We start from the raw sequence: 20,189 nt of genomic DNA, 5'->3' as shown, positions 1-20,189 counted from the left end.
TTTTATAATTATTTAAGACAAACTTAAAGTTCATCTTATATTTGCACTTAATGCGTACCTGATATCACAAGTTACAACTCTACAAAAAAAATCATGAAATCCGTCATGAGAATGTTAGTAAAAGATGACTACTTCCTTGGTAATTGCATTTTTTTTAGAAAAACTAACTATTACATGGATGTGTTTAAATTTGCATGTCTGTTAAGCTGCTAACTCCGACATTTTGAATTAAAGAGTAACCTCGCTTCTCATTAACAACCTGATAGCATCTTGCTATACTGGATACTGCACAAAAAAAGTCAAGTAAGGTGCTGCTACAACTACAATTAAAGAGATAGTTGCATGATGTGCATTTCCGAAAACTTATTTCTAACTAAAGTAGTCATCCTAACAAGAATATTATCTAAAGTATAATTTTTTATTATAATAAAACGACCAAGCTAATATTGCTTGATTCACTTCTACAAGAGATGCGATTGATAATGAGTATTTTTTACTTGAAATATATTTCGGAATGATGAAGTAGACTTTTTTCCTTTTAAATTGGGTTGAGAAAGATTTATAACTGAATAGTTTTTTAATAAATAGCAATCAATTAGGCACGAACAAAATACGTATCATGCTGTTTTTGTGGTAACAGGGCAGCCTATGTTGAATATATACCAAAAATATGATTTTCAAGTCTAAGTTGATTTTTTTTTAAATTCTTTCAAATTTATGTTCTATAGATGTAGTTTAAACTATTGAACAGGAAAAAATTCCCTAAATTCAATAAATGCACTTTGTGCAACTACCCCTTTTAACATTCAGCTACCAACTATGCAGCTTAGTATTCTAGACCAACTAGGTATTTATTATCTAAAACTCATCAGAAAAGGCAACAAAACTTTTTGCAGTATTTGGTTACTAGCAGCTACGCACATAGCCTTTAGGGATGATGGGTTAGGTAAGGAAAATAGACTAAAGCCATCCCAGAACCTTTTTGAATCTTCACTGACAAATAATTCAAATTCAGTTAATTGTCTTCCGAGACCTTAAGCTTCAGACAAATAATCTTACTAGGTACTTTAAATTTAAGGATATTTGATCAGAGCTTTTTGTAAGACAGGACTAAGAGCTATATTCATTGAAAAAATATTAAATCATCCAAGTTACATATGCATATATTATCCAACATACTTTAGTTAAAAGAGTAGCGCCACTTTTAATAGCAAGGATGACAACCTCCATTAAAGCAAAGCACTGAAACTCTAGGACAAACGCACATTAAAACTTGTAGATTGTCAGAACTGAAAATCAGAATATAAATGTATAAAAGTCTAAAAAAAGTTGTAAGTAAATTTGTTAAAAAACTGCTTTAATACAGAATATATTTTAAGGACATAGGTACTTACTTTTTAGGAATTTATTATAGAGATGCTTCATTTATAACTACATTGTACTTTGTTGTCCTAGGAATCAGTATTCCAAAAATCAGATCAATTGGATAATTTTATCACATAGAAAGAGCATGGGGGGTAAATGTGGTGACTTGTGCCACGACATACCAGCATTTTTATTTTGGGTACAACTCCCTTAGTTTTAGAGATAATTGGGTAAAATCTTTTTGGTTGTATCACTAATTACCACAAGTTTTGATATCTAAAAACGGCGGCGGTACCGTTTTAATATCTTTAAAAGCATAGGAGAAGCACTGAATTTAAGATATACCATGATAAACGAGAATTTGAAAGTCCCCGCAGGGCCAGTTGCTTGTAAGGGGAAAAATAACATGGTCTCAAATGATTCCAAATTGCCTAATTCAGTGAGAAATGCAAAAGAAATTTTTTCAGGTGGCAGAAGACGGCGAGAGTAGTGGTACCATCGCCTTTTTTTATTCAACAATATTAAACTGACCAACCTAAAAAGATTTTGTTTCAATATCTTTAAAAGCACAGGAGAAGCACTGAATTTAAGATATACTTTGATAAACGAAGATTTGTAAGTGGTAAATTTTTTGAAAAAATGACATGGTCTCAAATGATTCCAAATTGTCTAATTCGGCGAGAAATGCAATAAAAATATTTTTAGCGGCGGCGGAAAATGGCGGTGAACGGCAGTCCCGCCGCCGTGTTCTTTAAATATACCAAAACTTGAGGTAATTATTGACACAACCAATTATCTGTAAAACTAAGGAAGAAGCACCCAAAATAAAATTGCTTGTATGTCGTGGCTAGTACCAGTCACCACATTTTACCCCCCCCCCCCCCTTTGTTGTTAAAAAGTTAAAAGTAACATGTTTAAAATGGTCTTACGGACATTCTAGTAACGATTACAGAGTTGCTTCGCTTTCTAAATCGTAAATAATTACTACAGGAACCACCATGCAAAGTTTGGAATCAATAGGACAATTGTAACCTGTTTAAATTTACAGGATGTACGAAAGATATATTGACGGATGGACCAATTCAAATTATAGAAAAAGCTTCGCTTATAATATATGATATCAAAAATTGCAAAATACATACTAAACTATATTTTATTTTTGATTAATATTATACATTAGGTAATTATAGTTGAAACTAAACATTTAAACAAAATCTTAATTATGCAATAAAAATCAAGACAAAAAATTATAGTATTTCAACAGTTATAGTTATGGAAAATACTTTGAAAGTATTTTATTGGAAGTCTTATTAAATTATTTAGTTACATGCGTGATTTTAAATAAACTTTAATAACAATACTAATGATAAACTAATCCAGTGGTGTGCATAAGGGGATGAAGAGGAATGTCAACACCCCCCTTAAAATAAGAATCAGGAAAACCTGCCTTACCATTTTTTCATTCCCTTTTGGTTCAAACCCCCCCCCCCCTTGTGAATTTATGTGCACGCCACTGAATGATTCATTTTGCTTAAATATTTATCTGTGGTTCAACACTAGAACTTTAACCTTTTTTTCTAATAGCTGTTACAATATAAGAAACATAAGTAGATAAGTAAAAAGGTATTGCATCGTATTAAAAAAGCTTTCTGCGGATGTAAAAAAAATTAGTTTTTAATCTTATGATTGTACATTTTTATATTCGTAGAAAACTGGAAAGGATAATATGATGCTGTACATGATTTTTGAGTATGGGTGAGAACCGGTTCTAATCCACCGGATATTCATCAGTTTCGAAGCAAAACTTGAATAGGTAAAATATATTGTTTTTTTTCTGGGCTTAAAACTTATGCCCTTGTTTGATTTGGGTCTCTCATCATCGACATTATTGGTCCACTTTAACCAGCCATTTCTTCACTACAACCTAAAATATTAATTCATTGAAGTAATCGATGGATAGTGATACATAATTAATCTTGGATCTAAGGAAATAAGACAATGGACGATAAATTGACTTATTCCTCTAATCATAGTAAACAAAATTACCCCTTTTGTAGATCAAAAGCGGGGAGGCGGATGTGCCACTTTTTGAAACCAAAAGTAAAACGTGCATGATCTCAGCCCATGAAAGAGTTACAGCTCTAAAATTCTGACAACAGTTGCTTTTGTGTTGAATAATATGGAACCGTGAAGAAACGGCGGCGAAACCGCCGCTCCCGCCGAATTCTTTTGCCTTTTCTCGTCATAATAGACAATTAAAATAAATTCGGCGAAAAAAAGGCTTTAAAAAAATTCGGCGGTTTGCGGCGGGAGCGGCGGATCCGCTTCCGTTTCTTCACAGTTCCATATTGTTCTCCAAAAAAGCAACTGCGTGCCGAATTTTAGAGTTATAACTCTTTTATGGGCTGAGATTATGCACATTTACTTTTGGTTTCAAAAAGTGGCACATTCGCCTCCCCCCTTATTTATACTACTAGTTTCTACCAAATAAAGCAAATCTGTTGGCATTTTAATTAAAAACAAGAATGACTTTATCCATAAAAGCGAAGCTCTGAAATGGTAGGACAAACAGACATAATCAGAATATAAAAGATGGGGGGGGGGGGGGATGTGCTACTTTTTGAAACCAAAAGTATAACGCGCATGATCTCCGCCTATGAAATATTTACAGCTTTAAAATTCAGCATAGCAGTTGCTTGATATAGAACTGGGAAGAAACGGCGGCGGAACAATTTTCAATCATCTGAGATAAACTTTTTTTTTCTGGTTTCCCTCATATTTTCACTTGACACTTTACATTTTTTTTATACCTATTGACTGTAGACATGTATTAAATATTACAAGTGTCACGTGAATATATAAGAGAATTTTTATGAGAAAAAAAGTTTATCTCAGATGATTGAGAACTGTTTAATTTAGCGAAAAAAGGCAAAAAAATTTCGGCGGTTTTCGTCGTTCCATATTGTTATTCACAAAAGCAGCTGCTGTGCTCAATTTATGGCTGTAACTCTTTTGTGGGCTGAGATCATGCGCGTTTTACTTTTGGTTTCAAAAAGTGGCACATCCGCCACCCCCCCCCCCCCCCCCCAACCCCTCCTTTAAATTGTAAGTAAAGTTGAAAAACTGCTTGAGACAGGATAATGTTTATGGACATCCCTACATTTTTAGGACTTGATAATGCTTCGCTTGTAATATTGTACTATGTCGTCCCAGGAATCAGAATCCCAAAAATAAGAGCAATTGGATAACTAAATCACAAAGAAGTTGTTAAAAAAGTAAAAAAATCAACAGACATTTTGGTTATGATTATAGAGTTGCTACGTTTTCTAAATCGTACCTAACTACTACAGAAATCACCATGCAAACTTTGAAATCAATAGGACAATTCTAACATGCCTAAATTAATGAAAAAGCTATCCGTTCCGGACGGACCGACCAACCCTAATTATAGAAAAGCTTTGCTTTCTAAAATATATGAACAGTAATATGTGTATCTGTGTCTGTCAAACAGAATGAGTCGAGACTGTTATTATGTCCAGCCACAAGCTCAAAAAAGGACTATGCACGAACGAGATTTAATGATTCTAGACAGCTTCCAGCATTGATCATTGGTATTTTTTTTGTGAATATACTAGGTTTAAGTCTAATATTTGGTTTATCGACCATGGTTTTATAGGTATGATTTTTTTAAATGTTAAGCATTTTTTGTTCAATATCATCAAATGCTTTGTTGAGTTTAAAGGACAAAATAAAATAACACGGCAAAAATCATCAAATGCTGTAAATTGCAAACGTACATTTACTAAACTGTTTACAATAATACAAGTTACAAACCCATTTTTTAAATATACTTTTTTTCTCTCGAAATACCTAATACTTATGTGTCAAAGCTTTTGAAACAACAGTTTGAACTCAACAAAACATTTAACGAGATTTTATCATTAAATGTTTATAATTTCAAAGTGACAAAGTTTTTTTTATATAAAACCATGGTGAAACCTAATTTTTAGTCAATAATCCAAATATTAAACATAAAATACTGAGAATCATTGCTGGAAGGTGCTTAGAATCACTTGTTCTAATTCGTGCAGAGTCCTCTTTAGGAGTAGCTGTGCTATTAAAAATGACTTACCTTGGGGGATGCTTTGCTTATACAAACGCAAGGCATTCTCATTTGGCTACAGCCAGCTGATTTGAGTCACATTGCACAACCATGGACCCTTATTTCTTGTTACTAAAACAAAACAATAATTTAAAAACAATTTGGGGGGAATCAGTGACATATGAGTAAAAAGCTTAATGATAATATTAATCCTTCCCAAATCTTATTGTAAAGGGGGGAGGCGAAAGTGACACTTTTTGAAACCAAAACTAAAAGTAAACAAAGGAACTCAACTAAAAAAAAAGAGTTACAGGTCTGAGACTTTGCATGGCAGTTGCTTTATAGGGGTAAAATATGGAACTGCGAAGAAACCGCCAAAAACCGCCGTTTCCCGCCGAATTTTTTTTTGCCTTTTCTCGGCGGTTTTCGGCGGTTGCGACGCCGTTTCTTTACAGTTCCATATTGTACCCCTAAAAAGCAACTGCCATGCAAAATGTCAGACCTGTAACTCTTTTTTTAGTTGGGTTCCTTTAACTTTTAGTTTTGGTTTCAAAAATTGTCACTTTCGCCCCCTCCCTTTTGCTAAAATCATAGGAGAAAAAGTAAGAGTTCACAAATGCTAAGTAACCATAGAGTTATGTGATTTAAGATTTGAAAACAGGATAAGAACGCTGAAGTTAAGGGTTTTTTTTATTTAGGTACTATGTCTTATTAAAACTGACAATTTTTATTCAGTTGAGACAAGCTAGGTATTTTTTTTAAATTTCGGGTTTGAGGACAGTGGCTGTTTCACCCTGTGGCGTACAAAGCACATTGTCAGTGGGAGGGGTGGGGGGTCTCTTTGAACATACTGCAAGGACATTATACAGTGCTGTAACTCTTTTTAGGTTCCTTTGACTTTTAGTTTTGGTTCCTAATCGTGTCACACCGTACCCGCTCTCTCCCAAAGATACTTAGGTAGCCTAAACATCATTTGATATCCTATTATATAACGAAGTACATTATTTCGTCTGTAGCTTAAGATTTCGATAGCTACTTAACTGATTGGGTTCTCCATTATCTTATGTTTTGAGCCTAGCCTGGGATGGTGTTATGCTATTTTATTTTTAGTTTTTGGGCTTTTTAAACATAATCTGAGTTTGAATTGCAATGCAATGCACTCAATTGCACATGGTAATCTAACGCGCATGCCCAGTGTATTAAGTAAGGTAACGTCCATTAAACAACCAACTCTTTGATTGCACGACCTTTGTCTAGAAATTGTAACTTTGCATGGTATTCTCCCTACTCTAACTATTTATGTTGCGCACCTGGCATAGCAGCTGTAGGAACTATTTTTAACATCTTTAGTTATGAAGCAGTGTTTTATTGAGATTGGAACCTATCACCTTCGCGACAATGAGCAGGTGTTACGCCACAGCCACAGGTTCAATAGTGATATATGTATATATATAGACTGACTTACAGTTTTGAAGAAAAAAAATGTTTATCCTTTTTGAAATGGACTTGTTATTTGACATACGAAGCGCACAATCTTTTAAAAATTAATTTGTTTTCTCGTATTCATTCGAATCCGGTGGATAAGAACCGGTTCTTGTCCATACGAAAAAGCTATGTCTAGCATCGTATTATATCCAGCTTTCCGCGGATATAGTATGTACAATTATAAGATTAAAACCATTTTTTTAGCCCTCAGGCACCTCGGGGCTAAAAAAAACTGGATTTAATCTCATAATTGTACATACTATATCCGCGGAAAGCTGTTTATAATATGATGCGAGAAATAAATTATCAATTTTAATATTATTTGAACAGTATTCTGTCTTATTGTGTGGTGAAGCGATAACAAAAAAGTTTAGGTTAAGTTTTTCTCTGTCTTAATGCATCCTTGAGCTTGCGAGAACATTAGGACATTTTGCTTGGAGGGGGGGGGGGGGCATATTTGTTGATCGCGGGGGATGGGATGGAGGGGCAGAAAGAGGCATTTTTAAACATGCGTTATAATATTACCTTAATAAACATATTATTTTCTTCCTGTCATTACTGGGCCTGGATTTTCTTTGTCTGAATGAAATTAAACATTGAAAAGGTAGTAAGTATAAAGTGCAAAAAAAGATATTAGATCAAAAACTTACTAAAGACAAGGAAAGTTGATTTAATTTTTGACCCCCTTTTCCGGATTTCATCAATACACACTATTAGTATTTTTTTCTCCTGTAGACAATACAAATGGACTGACAGACCATATCCTTATACTAAAGTAACAGGATGTCTGTATATCTGGGTATCTGTGTATCTGTGTGTCTGTGTGTCTGTACCGAAGGATCTCGCTAACCGCTGAACCGATCGGGTTCTCCTTAACAGGGTAGCTTCTCATAGGTCCCGGGAAGGTTTATAACTAATTTTTTTGGGGGGTGGGACACCCCCAACCCCCCCAAAAAATGAAAAATCCCCCCCCCCAAAAAATTTTTTTTTATATTTTTTTTATTAAAATGAAAAATGAGGGGGGGGGGGAGCAACCCCCTCCCAAAAAAAAAATTTTTCGCCCACCCCAAAATTTATTTTTACTTTTTCTTTTAAAATCTAAAATAATAAGAAATTTAATTATTAAATTTAACTCTCTCCTCAAGTGCCCCTAGAGGCCTCTAGGGGCGTAGCCGCTAGTGATTAATAAAGTAGGAAAGGAAAATCTTTACCTAACCAAAAAAATCAGCTATTTATCTAGAATAGCAGTTGAAATAATCATTTTTTTTCAAAATAAATCAAATGCCAAGAGAATTATGAACAGACTGACAGACAGACCAAATAAGATACAGAGAAAATCATATGTTCATCGTAAAAGCAGACATCTATCAGAAAAGGTAGCAGTGGAGTAAATAAAATTTTTCATAAAAAAATAATGAATGTCCAAGAATTACTGATGGACTGACAGACCAAGTTACTTATAAACTTATAGGGAATATTCACTAAAGTTTTAGACGCCTATCTTAAATAGCAGCTATGATATTTACATTAAGCAAACATCTTTTCTCCCAGACGGGCGGACATACATGAAATACCAAGTAGCTTCGCTTCAGAAAAAAGACGGATCATGGAAAGAAAACGAAGTTGCAGGCTTCGTCGTATTTTCACAGTAGCTTTTCTCATATTTCTAGCCCCTGCGGGGGGCTCTAGCCCTGCGGGGCAATCATCAACATTTACTTAACCTAACCTAACATAAAATGACCTTTCAAAAGCTACCGTGAAAATACGATGAAACCCACAACTTTGATTTCTTTCCATGACCCAAAAAGACTAATTATTTCTACCTACCTCTAAATACATTCTCTGAAGATAAACGCGTTGATTTATTCATATTCTAGAAAAATCTGTAAAATTTTAATATTATTAGTGCAGGATCTTAGTAGATCCTCCTATTTTAAAAAGTAGTAAGGGTTTCTTGTCTGAAGCTTAAGAACTCAAGAACTGTTGAACCGATTGGATTCACTATTTTAGGTAAGCTTCACATGGGTCCTATGATGATTTTGGGCAATTTTATTTTAGGATTTAAGTCTTGGATAGTTTTAAGCTATTTTTCTAGACCCCTAGATGCTAGGGGGTATAGCCGCTAGTGTTAATTTAAAACATTAGGTATGTGCTCACAAAAAAAAAAAAAAATCTCTTCAACACCAAATTGTTTTTCTTCTACAAAGATTTTTTGATAAATCTTTTATCGTAATGAATACGTGTATTAGCAATCGCCGAGAGACCATAGTTGCCAGATTTTTTTCAGATGTAAGTGTACTAGATAGGTGTACATTGGACCTTAACGTGTACATTTTTGGGGGGAAAGGGGAAAAGGGGAGGAGGAATGGAAAAAAGGTAAAGTGGTTTAAGGGGGGGAGGGGTTGCTAAACTATCTTAAAATAAGAATTACACTAGCGGGTACGCCCCTAGTGGCTCTTGAGGGAGGGGGTGTTTGTGAAAAGTTTAAAATGTTTTTTTTAGGGGGGGGGGGGGGTCGGGGGGGAGAAGTCAGGAGGGTGGTAATACCTTCCCCAAATATAGTAACAAACCTTCCAAAACCTATAAGCAGCTACAATTTAAAGGAGAACCATAACAGTTCAGTGGTTAGCGAGATCCTTCAGTACACAAAAACACAGACAGTTATCCTTTTACTTTTAAGTACCTTGCTTTCCCTCTATTTACATTTGTCAAAAATTAGGTCAAAAAAGCGAAACTTACGCGCAAACAGGGTACATATGGCACTGCTGCGAGAGAGACCTGATAATAAGACAACAGCGACAAAAATAATTTTAAATAAAGATAATTTCACTCCCCAACTCCTCGTAAAGTATATCCCCCTCTCCTACTCAACCCCCCCCCCCCCCTGCCTTCCATATCTAACTTAATAAGTAGATGTTAAGCTAGAATTTTTAACAACATACCTAATGGGCGATTTTTATATAGAGAATAAGAGTTAATCGATTTTTAAAAAATGATTTGTTTATGAAATATTTTTCTATCCAGAAATCTTATTCATAATTCTATTTGCTTACCAAGTGTAGGCTTTAAGGAGAAATTTAAGTACACTTAAAAAAAACAATAAATTAAAAATTTATTTTTCCTACAAAAAGTACCAGCATCGATCGATCACTAATATAAGAAATTAAATTATAAAACTACCAAATTTATAAAAGTATGTTGTCCTCTCCCTCCCTATTATAGCAACCCAGTAATTTTTAAGTAGAAATATTTACTTATCAACTAAAATAAAATTACTTTAGGTGGGTTCTATAGTCGGAACTGTGATCACAGTTCTATCACATTGCTGTTCTATCACGGTATCTCACATTGCGGTACCTCGGGCGGCCATTTTTGTGTGTAGGTGCGTTCTATAAACATTACTGTGAGAGATGATACGGTAATATGGTACAGTGATAGAACTGCAATACTGCAGCTGTCATCAACAACAAAATCAACAGCAAAACTACAATAAATGGGATGTTAAGCAAATGTCGTCTTTGAATTTTGGTCAATTCACCCTATTTTTTTAAAGTACAGAAAATGTGAAGGGAGAGGGGGAAAGAAAATGCCCCTCCCCCCCCCGGAAAAAAAATTTTTTTACTCACTTATAGATTACCTAATTTTTTTTCAATTAAATATTTTTTTTCTACAAAATTAAAAAAAAAATTTAATTTCCATTACCTATCAAAAATTTTATATTGAAAATATTTATTTTTATAATAATTATTCAAATATTTTTACTTAAAATTTTTCATCCCCTGCATAGAGATCTGTTGAGAATGCCTCGTTTTTTTCATCATAAACCATGCTTTCAATGCATGATTTATTGTTTTATTTACATAATTTTCGTCTGCAAAAGCAGGAATTTTGACAGCTTTTGATAGCTTGTACTGTGAGATGCTGTACATCTCCCTGATCCATCTGTGAAATCTACAGCAATGTGAGATGACGTCATAACAGCGATATGTTACAGCGATTGCGTATACCGTGAGATGACTTCTGAACGTCTAGCGTCAGATTTTTGTTGTTGATACCGTATTTGCAGCTGTCGATACCGTAACAGTTTTGTTTATAGAACCCACCTTTTATCACAATTTTAAAATGTTGAAGGTATCTGTTATGTTTACGAGTGACGCCATACTGAATCTGTCTGCTGTTCTGTAAATATTATCGTGTTTTTTTTTAGATATTCTTTGTATAATATTAAAGTCGACGAAATTAAATATCAAATAAGTTTTTTTTGTTGAAAATTAACCTTTGGAGTTTTAAAAATATAATTATATTTTTGTTCTAATTCGTCGACATAATCTTTTTGGTTAAAAAACTACAGCTTCAGATACACATCACCACCTAGCGTGAAAGTAGGGATGTTAACGGTATTGCTAAGCTCTATCAATTTGATGTAAAAAATAATGAATTTTTTCTCGGCTATACATGAAAATTATAACTCAAATGCTAAACAAAATATGTATGGTTACTGGCAACCTAAAAATATGACAAAGATGGGATTTTAATTTTGCTTCTCGGCAACGTAGTTAATTTTTAAAAATTTTCATAGAAGCATTGATTTTCTTTCAAAAAATTCATGTAACACAAAATGCCGTTTTAGAAGGTCCGTAACTTTTTTGTTATTGAAGCTTGAGGCTTCAAATTTTGTGTATGGGGTCTACTTGTGGCAGTCTTTCAGCAGTTAGAGCGCTGTATTTCTTGCAGGCTTCCTTTAATGCAACCATCTCGTAATCAATTCAGGGTCTTTCTAGAGAAAAGAGTGAGGAATGAGTCATTTTTTTTCATAAATTTGATATATTTCTTTAGTGTTTTAGAACTTTATAAGGCAAATCTGTTTTTAGTAATGCTAACCATTTCGCCGCAATTCGATGAACATTTGCTTAAATACAGTTTTAATTTTACCTCAATAATAAAACATTTCTCTTTAAAGACCCTGTGTATGTCTTGTTTACTTAAACATTCCAATTTGGTAAAGATAATTATCAATTGGCCAGTACTTTTCAAATAGATATTTTTTTAAATTGCTAGTCTAAAACCAAAGTCATTAATATATTTCTTGCCTGCTTGATATTTTTTTTGATGTTTATCTGTGTAGCAAAGATAACGTCTTCCAATACCAAAGAGTTGTTTACAGCTGTTAACAATCTTTACTTATTACTTATTTATCATATTTTTTTGGTTTTTTTTTGTGTCAAATGCGGATTTTAATACCCTAGTCTAATAATGCATTTTTAATACTTATACATACAATTTCTATACCTCATAAGCAATTTTTAAAAATTGTTTTAATACATAGTATTATTTTATTCATACAATTCTATCTATTTAAAAATTAATGTTCTGCTTATTCTGACACTAGAAATTTTGTTTCTTAATTTCAAGCTTCGCTTTTATGGATATGTCTTCCTTGTTTTATGTTTCATGGTGTTTCGGTACAACGGCATTTGGCTGGCCGTTTACCAGATCTTTACGTACAGACGTACGAAACCTGCTACTTCCCACAAGAATCAAAACCAGCATAGTTACTAATTCAATTTATTGTATGAAAACGGTCATGCTGAAATAGAAAATAACAAAATTAATAATCAAATATTAAAATGTTAAATACATGATAAAGTAAATCTTGTAAAAGAGAATAAATCTTTTTCTTATTTGGAACAATCGTCTTTTTTGATAAAATAAATATTCATTATGAGAGGTTGCGTGACTTCGAAATTATATTTTAAATGTATAAGAAGGCTAGGGTTATTTTTTGCTTAAAATTAATCAAAATTAAATGCGAGTTTGAAATTCATAAACAAAATCATTATAGACTACTATTAAAATATTCTGATACAAAAATAAATTAATTACTTGGTCTAATTTCAGTAAAAATGAAAGATTAATTTGTCGTCTTAAAAATCACTCCATTCCATTAAAAATGCTTAAAGAAAGAATTCTTACCGAAGTTTTTGTTCCTGTAAAGCCGGGAAGCACTCAAAGGTATTTTTCAGTACGGACAACACCACAATTCTGACTATACATGGTTTTTTATCACACAGATATTCCGCACATTTTGAAAGATAGATTAAAGATGGCCACGCTAGCTTTGTTTTGGTCTAAGCGCAAGCGTTGTTTTGATTGCCGCGTCCAATTATGAACTTTCAATTTGAATCTCGGCGCTTTCCAAACTGCCATTAATGATAAGGAAAACAAAATGATAAAGGTTCGAGTTCACAAACGCATCACACTATTATACTTCCAATACACATGGCAACACATGTTATTGTAATGTAATGCAAGAAATTTATTAACTAAACAAGTAATGTAATTTCAAAACCAATGTATATCCGCTGGATTAGAAACAGTTATCAGCCATACTGAAAAATCATGTATTGCTTTCTAATATAGTAATTATTATTTAATAAAATTATATTATAGGTAGACAATTTTCCTAGAACTTTAATAAAAATCATGATAATACCAGTTCTGTTAGCATGGGCCTCGGCCCCTAAGGTCTAACAAAACTGGTTGAAATCTTCTAATTTTTCACTTTAGTACCTGCGGAAAGCTGTTATAACACCATGCAATTAATAACTATTATTGTGGTGCTGTTAAAAATGTCTGATCAATTGAAATATTTACCAAATATATATTTTTTATAGATTTTCATTTGTTTAATTATTTTTAAATGAATTTTTAATGCCGCGTCATTCAAAAGTCAGGTCTCCACAAAAATGACTGTCATTTAAAAGTCAGGTCTCCACAAAAATGACTGTCATTTAAAAGTCAGGTCTCCACAAAAATGATTTTCATTTAAAAGTCAGGTCTTCATAAAAATGATTTTCATTTAAAATTCATTTCTATAATCATCAAAATTGGTGCCATTTTAGAAGGGAGTTGATTCTGAAATATTCCTGATTTTCATTTTTCTGGCATGATGATTTTAAATGAATAGATGTAAGCGAAAAAGATGAATTTTAAATTAATTTCAATGAAAATGTTAGCTGGGTACTATGATATAAAGGTTCTTTTGGGTCTGAAGCTTATAATTTCAATAACTAAAGAAAACGAAGATTCATTTTGTAAAAAATACATCTACTGTAATTTGCTAGATTTTTCCCTTAACACTGTTCAACTTTGCTAACAAATACGCTGATTATCTTTAAACTGTTTTTAACCTATTTTTGAATGGGGGGTAAAAAATATACTAGGACACCTATAGAATCAGACTGCAGAGCCCAAATTTGAATTAAGTCCCCAATAAACTTTTTTTGGGGGATTTAAAAATAAATTTTTAGTGTTGCTGTAATCATTTTGACCGAAGCAAAAGCTCTTTTTTTACTTCGGGTAATATTGTGGCTTACAGAACATTTTTATATAATTCACTTTATATTGATACAATAAAAAAAACATTACTCTGTTCATTGGAAATAATTTTTTTTCCAAAACAATTAATTTCATTGAAAAATCTAACATTTACAATAAAACAAATAATTCTGAAATCTAACCAATAAGAATTCTTGTTTTATTTCAATTCCTAACAATTCAAAAAAAGAGTGTTTTCACAAAGTGACTTATTTCCAATGTAGTTAAATAATTTTTATTTAATTAAAATGAAAAGAATTAAAACCATACACATAAAAGATACATTCTTTTTAAAATTATTTTAAAAAATAAGTTTGAATAATCTTATTTTATAACACATTTGTATATGTGACAAAAAAAAATTGTTGTATTGCATAAACATTTGTTGTCATTTAACCCTTTACAGCCATTTTTTATGTTTTTAAAATAAGTGAGAGAACACAAACATGTTAATGTTAATTCGTTGATAAATTATAAAGAATTAACTTTAAAGTGAATTTTTATAGTAAAATCATAAGGCCTAATTTTACTTTATACCAGAATACAATATTTATGAAGCAAAACACTCTAAAAGCTACGAATTTTACCCAAATAAAAAAAAACCTTTTGCTTCGGTCAAAATGATCATGGTTACAGTAAAAATTAATATCTAAATCCCCCCAAAAAAGTTTATTGAGGATTTAATTCAAATTTAGGCTCTGCAGTCTGATTCTACTGGTGTCATAGTATATTTTTAGTAGCGAAGCTACTCTATAATTCACTTTGTCCGTCAGTCCGTCAGTCCATCAGTCCGTCCGTACGCTATGGGGGAAATAGGATTTACTCAGCTCTTATAAAAGATAGAATGCTGAATTTTTTTGACAACATTCCCATCATTAAGGAGCACAATTGACCATAAAACATCATTGGCGGTCAGACCGCTTTTTAGCAGGTTTTAGGCTATTTTTATATTTTTTACATTTTTCTCCATATCTTCAGTGTTTATGGACCGATTTTCAAATTTTTTTCAGTTATAGATATCAAAATTAAATTTCCTGTCATTTAAAGAAAACAACCATGAAGGCCTGACTGTCTTTTTAGCAGGTTTTAGGCTATTTCTATATTTTTCACATTTTCTCCAAATCTTCAGTGTTTATGGACTGATTTTCAAAATTTTTTCAATTATAGATATCAAAATTAAACTTCCCGTCTTTTAAAGAAAACAACCATGACGGCCAGACTGCCTTTTTAGCAGGTTTTAGGCTATTTTTTATTTTTTTTTCACACTTTTCTCCATATCTTCAGTGTATATGGTCCAATTTTCCAAATTTTTTAAGTTAAGGATATAAAAATTAAATTTTCTGTCGTTTTAAGAAAAAAACCATGGCGGCTAGACTACCTTTTATCAAGTTTTTGGCTATTTTTATATGTGTTTTTTCCTGTGTTTTGAATGTTATGATTTCTGTACACATTTTACATTGTAACACTTGAACATCTATGATGAAAAGGGAAACAGGAAACGCAAAAGATTCCTAGAACACTATATTTTTAAGTTCATAGTTATCTTTTACATCACCCGTAGGGTTTTTTTCAGTCCAGCTTCTTTAAACACGGGGGACTCTTCAGCTATTCACTTTCTTACAGGATGCAATTCACTCTCTTACAAGATATAGTATATCATGGTCAAAATAAGAAATGCTTTGGTGAACAACTTTACACTTATAGTTAATGTTTCAAACATATACATGGTCAATAATATTTCCTTTGATATGTGTGGCTTTATTTATTAACTGTTGAAATTTGTTTTCTTTCATTTTAGAAAGCACTATATTGTTTGAATCTTCTGAAAAGTGAATATTAAAATCACCGCAAATAATAGTTTCCTCATCTCCAGACAAATTATTATTGATATAATCAAAAATATCCTTGATAAAATCTGTGTGGTTGGCACGACTTGAACAATACACATTTATGATAACTCTGTTTTGAGAAGAATATGCAGAAATTTGGTAATCCATTTTTGTAATGTCGAATAATTTACTGTAATTTTCACTTAAATAGGCCCCTACACCATTTCCTCTTGATAAACTGTTCAGCATTAGCACGTAGCCAGAAATATTATATAATAATTGGATTTTAGAAGTATGGTTAAATGTTAAAGTCATTAAACAAAGAAAAAATAAAATTCAAATATCTTTTTTTATGTTTAAAGAAAAGTTAAAAATAATTTAAGACATCTTTTGTTTAAATATGGTAAATATCATTTAGCAAACAACAAAATTATTTAGAACATCAAAAATAAAGTATTTATCTTTTTAGTGCTTATGTTTTAAACAGACAAAATTTTTTAACTAAGTAAACTTAAAAAATAATACTGAAAATCCAATCTAACCTGAATTTGAATTAAACCAAGTTTCTTGCAATAGAATACCTTCCCACTTCAACTTAACCAATCTATATCTTAAGTACGATTGGACACTTACACTCAAACCTACTTTTGGACCACAGAAACCCCATCTTTTATTTCTTATTTAAATTTTTGGCCACTGCGGGGGACTCTAAACTCAGGGGCGTTCAAGCTTTTTTTTTGGGGGGGGGGTAAAAATTTTTTGAGGGGGGGGTAATTCGTTTTTGAAAGGGGTAAAACTGCGCGCGAAGCGCGCCGCAAATTTTTTTTACCCCCCCCCAAAATTTTTACCCCGGGGTAAAATTTGCTTGGGGGGGGTAATTACCCCCCCTGAAATCTGTTGGCAGGGGTAAATTTAGTTTAACCCCCCCAAAATTTACCCCCGGGGTAAAATTTTTGGGGGGGGTAATTTAAATTTTATTAAATATATAGTATTAAAAATTTTTATTAGAGATTTTTTTATTTTGGGGGGGGTATTTACCCCCCCAAAATTGTTTGGGGGGGTAAATACCCCCACCTAAATGGTTGGGGGTGCCTACGGCACCCCCAAGGTAGGGGTAAATTTTAAATGAGGGGGGTAAAATGAAAAAAAAATTTGGGGGTGCCTACGGCACCCCCAAAATCGTTTGGGGGGGGTAATCTATGGACGTCTATGTCTAAACTATAGGGTTTTCAAATCTTTATTCCTAACCTGATCTAAAAAAAATCAATGGTATGTTTCCTTTTTCCAACTACCAAAAAATTTATTACTAAACCAATATTATTTTATCTCTTGCCTGGGAGGGACTTATTTGCTGCAACAATCGACACTTTGTTAATGCATATGAATGCCAGAAATTAGTGTCTGATGATAAAAGGATTTGGTAATGGGCATCTTGTTGAAAACCACCTCTTTCTTGGCCAATTAATATTCTGGCGAGTAATATTGGCTCATCATTTGTCACATTTAGAGTATCATCAGGTACAAGCGAATTGCCACTTTGAGGTATGATTTTTTTGTTTTTTTTCATCAAATATTAAAAAATGCCTTTTAAGAATGTGGGACATAAATGGAACTATTAAATCAAATAAGTCATGGGTATGGTCTTTTTTGGCTTCCTCCCATTCACTTTCATCTTCTAATATCATTCCTTCATCAGTATAAAAGTGTCTAGCTTTGTAAACTATTGCTTTACGCAAAACTTTTAAAAACTTATGTGGGCTTTCATTGGTAGATTCTTCACTTTCATTATTAATGTCAAAATCAACATTTTCATATGTCACATTATATTCATTTTCAACGTCTCGTATAAATGAATTTGAGAATATATATTGGAAATGGGATTCATTTTGTTTTTGATAATCACTTTAAACTTTATGTTGAAGTAAACTTCGTAAAAAGCAGTCACCATCACCAAAAGTTTCCAAAGATGGAATAATTACAGGTAAACCAGAAAAGTTTTTCATCATCAAGCTTTTTACTTTCTCCATTTTGAGACTAGAAATGAAAATGACTAGTGAGAAATATTGTTTTGATACAATGAGATAAATATTTTTGTTTTTGTTTTGATATGCTATAAGAGATAAATGTACGACTTAAAATGTAAAATATACAGCATGACCCTCGAAAAAGTATTTTTAAGCATCTGCAGCCCTTATTTCTCAATGAATTATTAAAAAATGCATATGTCCTTGTTCTCTATAGTATTCCACGTAAGTAGATATAAAAATATTTTTTTTTACCTCCATTAACACCGGAGATTTTTAGTGCTAAAGTTTTGAAAAAGTGACTGAGGAAAAAGAAACTTTTAACATGATACGACTTTTTTAGCAAAATTAAGCTAGAAATCCTTTTATTTTTGTTACTAGCAGAAACTTTATACAAAATGAAATAAAAAATTTAGTTTTTGAGTAAAAAGTATTTTTTACACATATTTTTTGAGTCTTTTTAGTTTAATGATATTTTGAAAAACTTACTTATTAGGCAAAATTGTTTAAGATTAAAAAACCAAATAAATCTCTATGAATATAGCAGGAAAATTGTTTTTGTTTCACAATCCTAACTTTAATAACAAAAAAGTTATAAAGAAAATAAAAATAAAACATAATGATTTTTTAGTCTAAAAAGCTTAATTTACCCCTTATTAAATAATTGAGATGTCAGAAAAGTAGGCGGAGCAACTGTCATAATTAATCCTTTTCTATAAATAAGGGTTAATAAATAACCTAAAATTTGCAAATAATCAATTCATTCAGTAGTATTTTTTGCCATTAAAAATTTATATTTTTTGGTGGAATAAAAAAGAAATATTTAGTTAACTTGTTTTTCTTTGTGTCTCATTATTCAATTGCCAGAAAAACATAATATAACCATCCAAAAAATAAGAGAAACAAAAAAAAATTCTTTTTCTCAGTCACTTTTTCAAAACTTTAGCTCTAAAAATCTCCGGTGTTAATGGGGGTAAAAAAAAATATTTTTATATCTACTTACGTGGAATACTATGGAGAACAAGGACATATGCATTTTTTAATAATTCATTGAGAAATAAGGGCTGCAGATGCTTAAAAATACTTTTTCGAGGGTCATGCTGTATTAAATTTTTACTTTCTGCTGATCTGCAGTATAGTTAATTTTTAATTAACAGAAAATATTTTAATCAAAAACGAGATTTAATCAAATTCTCCCCTCCCAAAAAAATATGGTGTATAAATTCTTACCTCGTAAAAGGTTCAAGCTATGAATAATTTTCTAACAAAAATCTCTAATATAGAGAAATTATTATATTCAATATTCGATTGTCTGTAATTGTTGAAATGCTGTTAATGTCCAGACTATCTCTAATATAGAGAAATCAGTATTCAACAATATTATTGTCCACACTATCTCTAATATAGAGAAGTTATATTCAACAATGTTCAACACTAATGACAAGAAACGTCTATAGTTGTTGAAACACTGTTATTGTCCACACTGCACTGTGCAGTTTCAATATTAAACTATTTAAATAGGTAAGGAATATTTTCTACAACTTAAAATTATAAACGTTACAACGTTATATAAGGATGAAAATTAAAGAATAAATTTCTTCTAGAAGAAAATTGTTTCAGAAATATTTCTATAAAAGTGATCATTTACTAGCCTTACTACGTAATTTTGCACAATAAACAAGAATGACAATATCCATAACAGCAAGGCTCAAAAGAAAAGACGGAACATTAGTTTAAAATTGATGAATCAATGTATATAAAAAATATCAGTCCTTAAATTACATAGATAATTAATGCATATTATAGAAGCACTTATCCAAATATTAACCTCCCTATATTGATATCAATATAAAATATTATAAAGATTCTAACATCCTTAAACTTTTTGTAAGAGCTATTCAGTTGTACAGTCACGCCCAAAATATGTAAATAGCTTTGTTTTTTAAAGTAAGCAACTAAATTTAAATAAAGCATATTTAAATACATATACGATTATATATTCCTTAC

The 20,189-nt window shown here is 31.8% G+C and overlaps 1 protein-coding gene and 1 long non-coding RNA gene across 2 annotated transcripts in view; one reads left to right on the top strand and one right to left on the bottom strand.

Annotated features, from left to right (window-relative positions):
* Positions 1-429: 429 nt before the first annotated feature.
* The window catches only part of LOC145317760 (uncharacterized), a 138,373-nt gene continuing 118,613 nt past the window's right edge, over positions 430-20,189 (top strand). Inside the window, exon 1 of the mRNA XM_080159013.1 lies at positions 430-471. The gene's annotated coding sequence lies outside the window, so the exon portion shown is untranslated. The remainder of the gene's footprint in view (positions 472-20,189) is intronic.
* Positions 2,501-9,119, bottom strand: LOC145317763 (uncharacterized). The gene is made up of 4 exons (XR_013879091.1): positions 8,780-9,119; positions 7,478-7,531; positions 5,498-5,599; positions 2,501-3,289 (listed from the first exon to the last, which is right to left on the bottom strand). It is a non-coding gene; the product is annotated as an uncharacterized LOC145317763 (long non-coding RNA).

This window comes from Acartia tonsa, chromosome 4 (assembly GCF_053477335.1).
Source record: "Acartia tonsa isolate MP-2025a chromosome 4, ASM5347733v1, whole genome shotgun sequence".
NCBI classification, from domain to species: domain Eukaryota; kingdom Metazoa; phylum Arthropoda; class Copepoda; order Calanoida; family Acartiidae; genus Acartia; species Acartia tonsa.
This window is presented reverse-complemented; position numbering and strand designations above follow the sequence as displayed.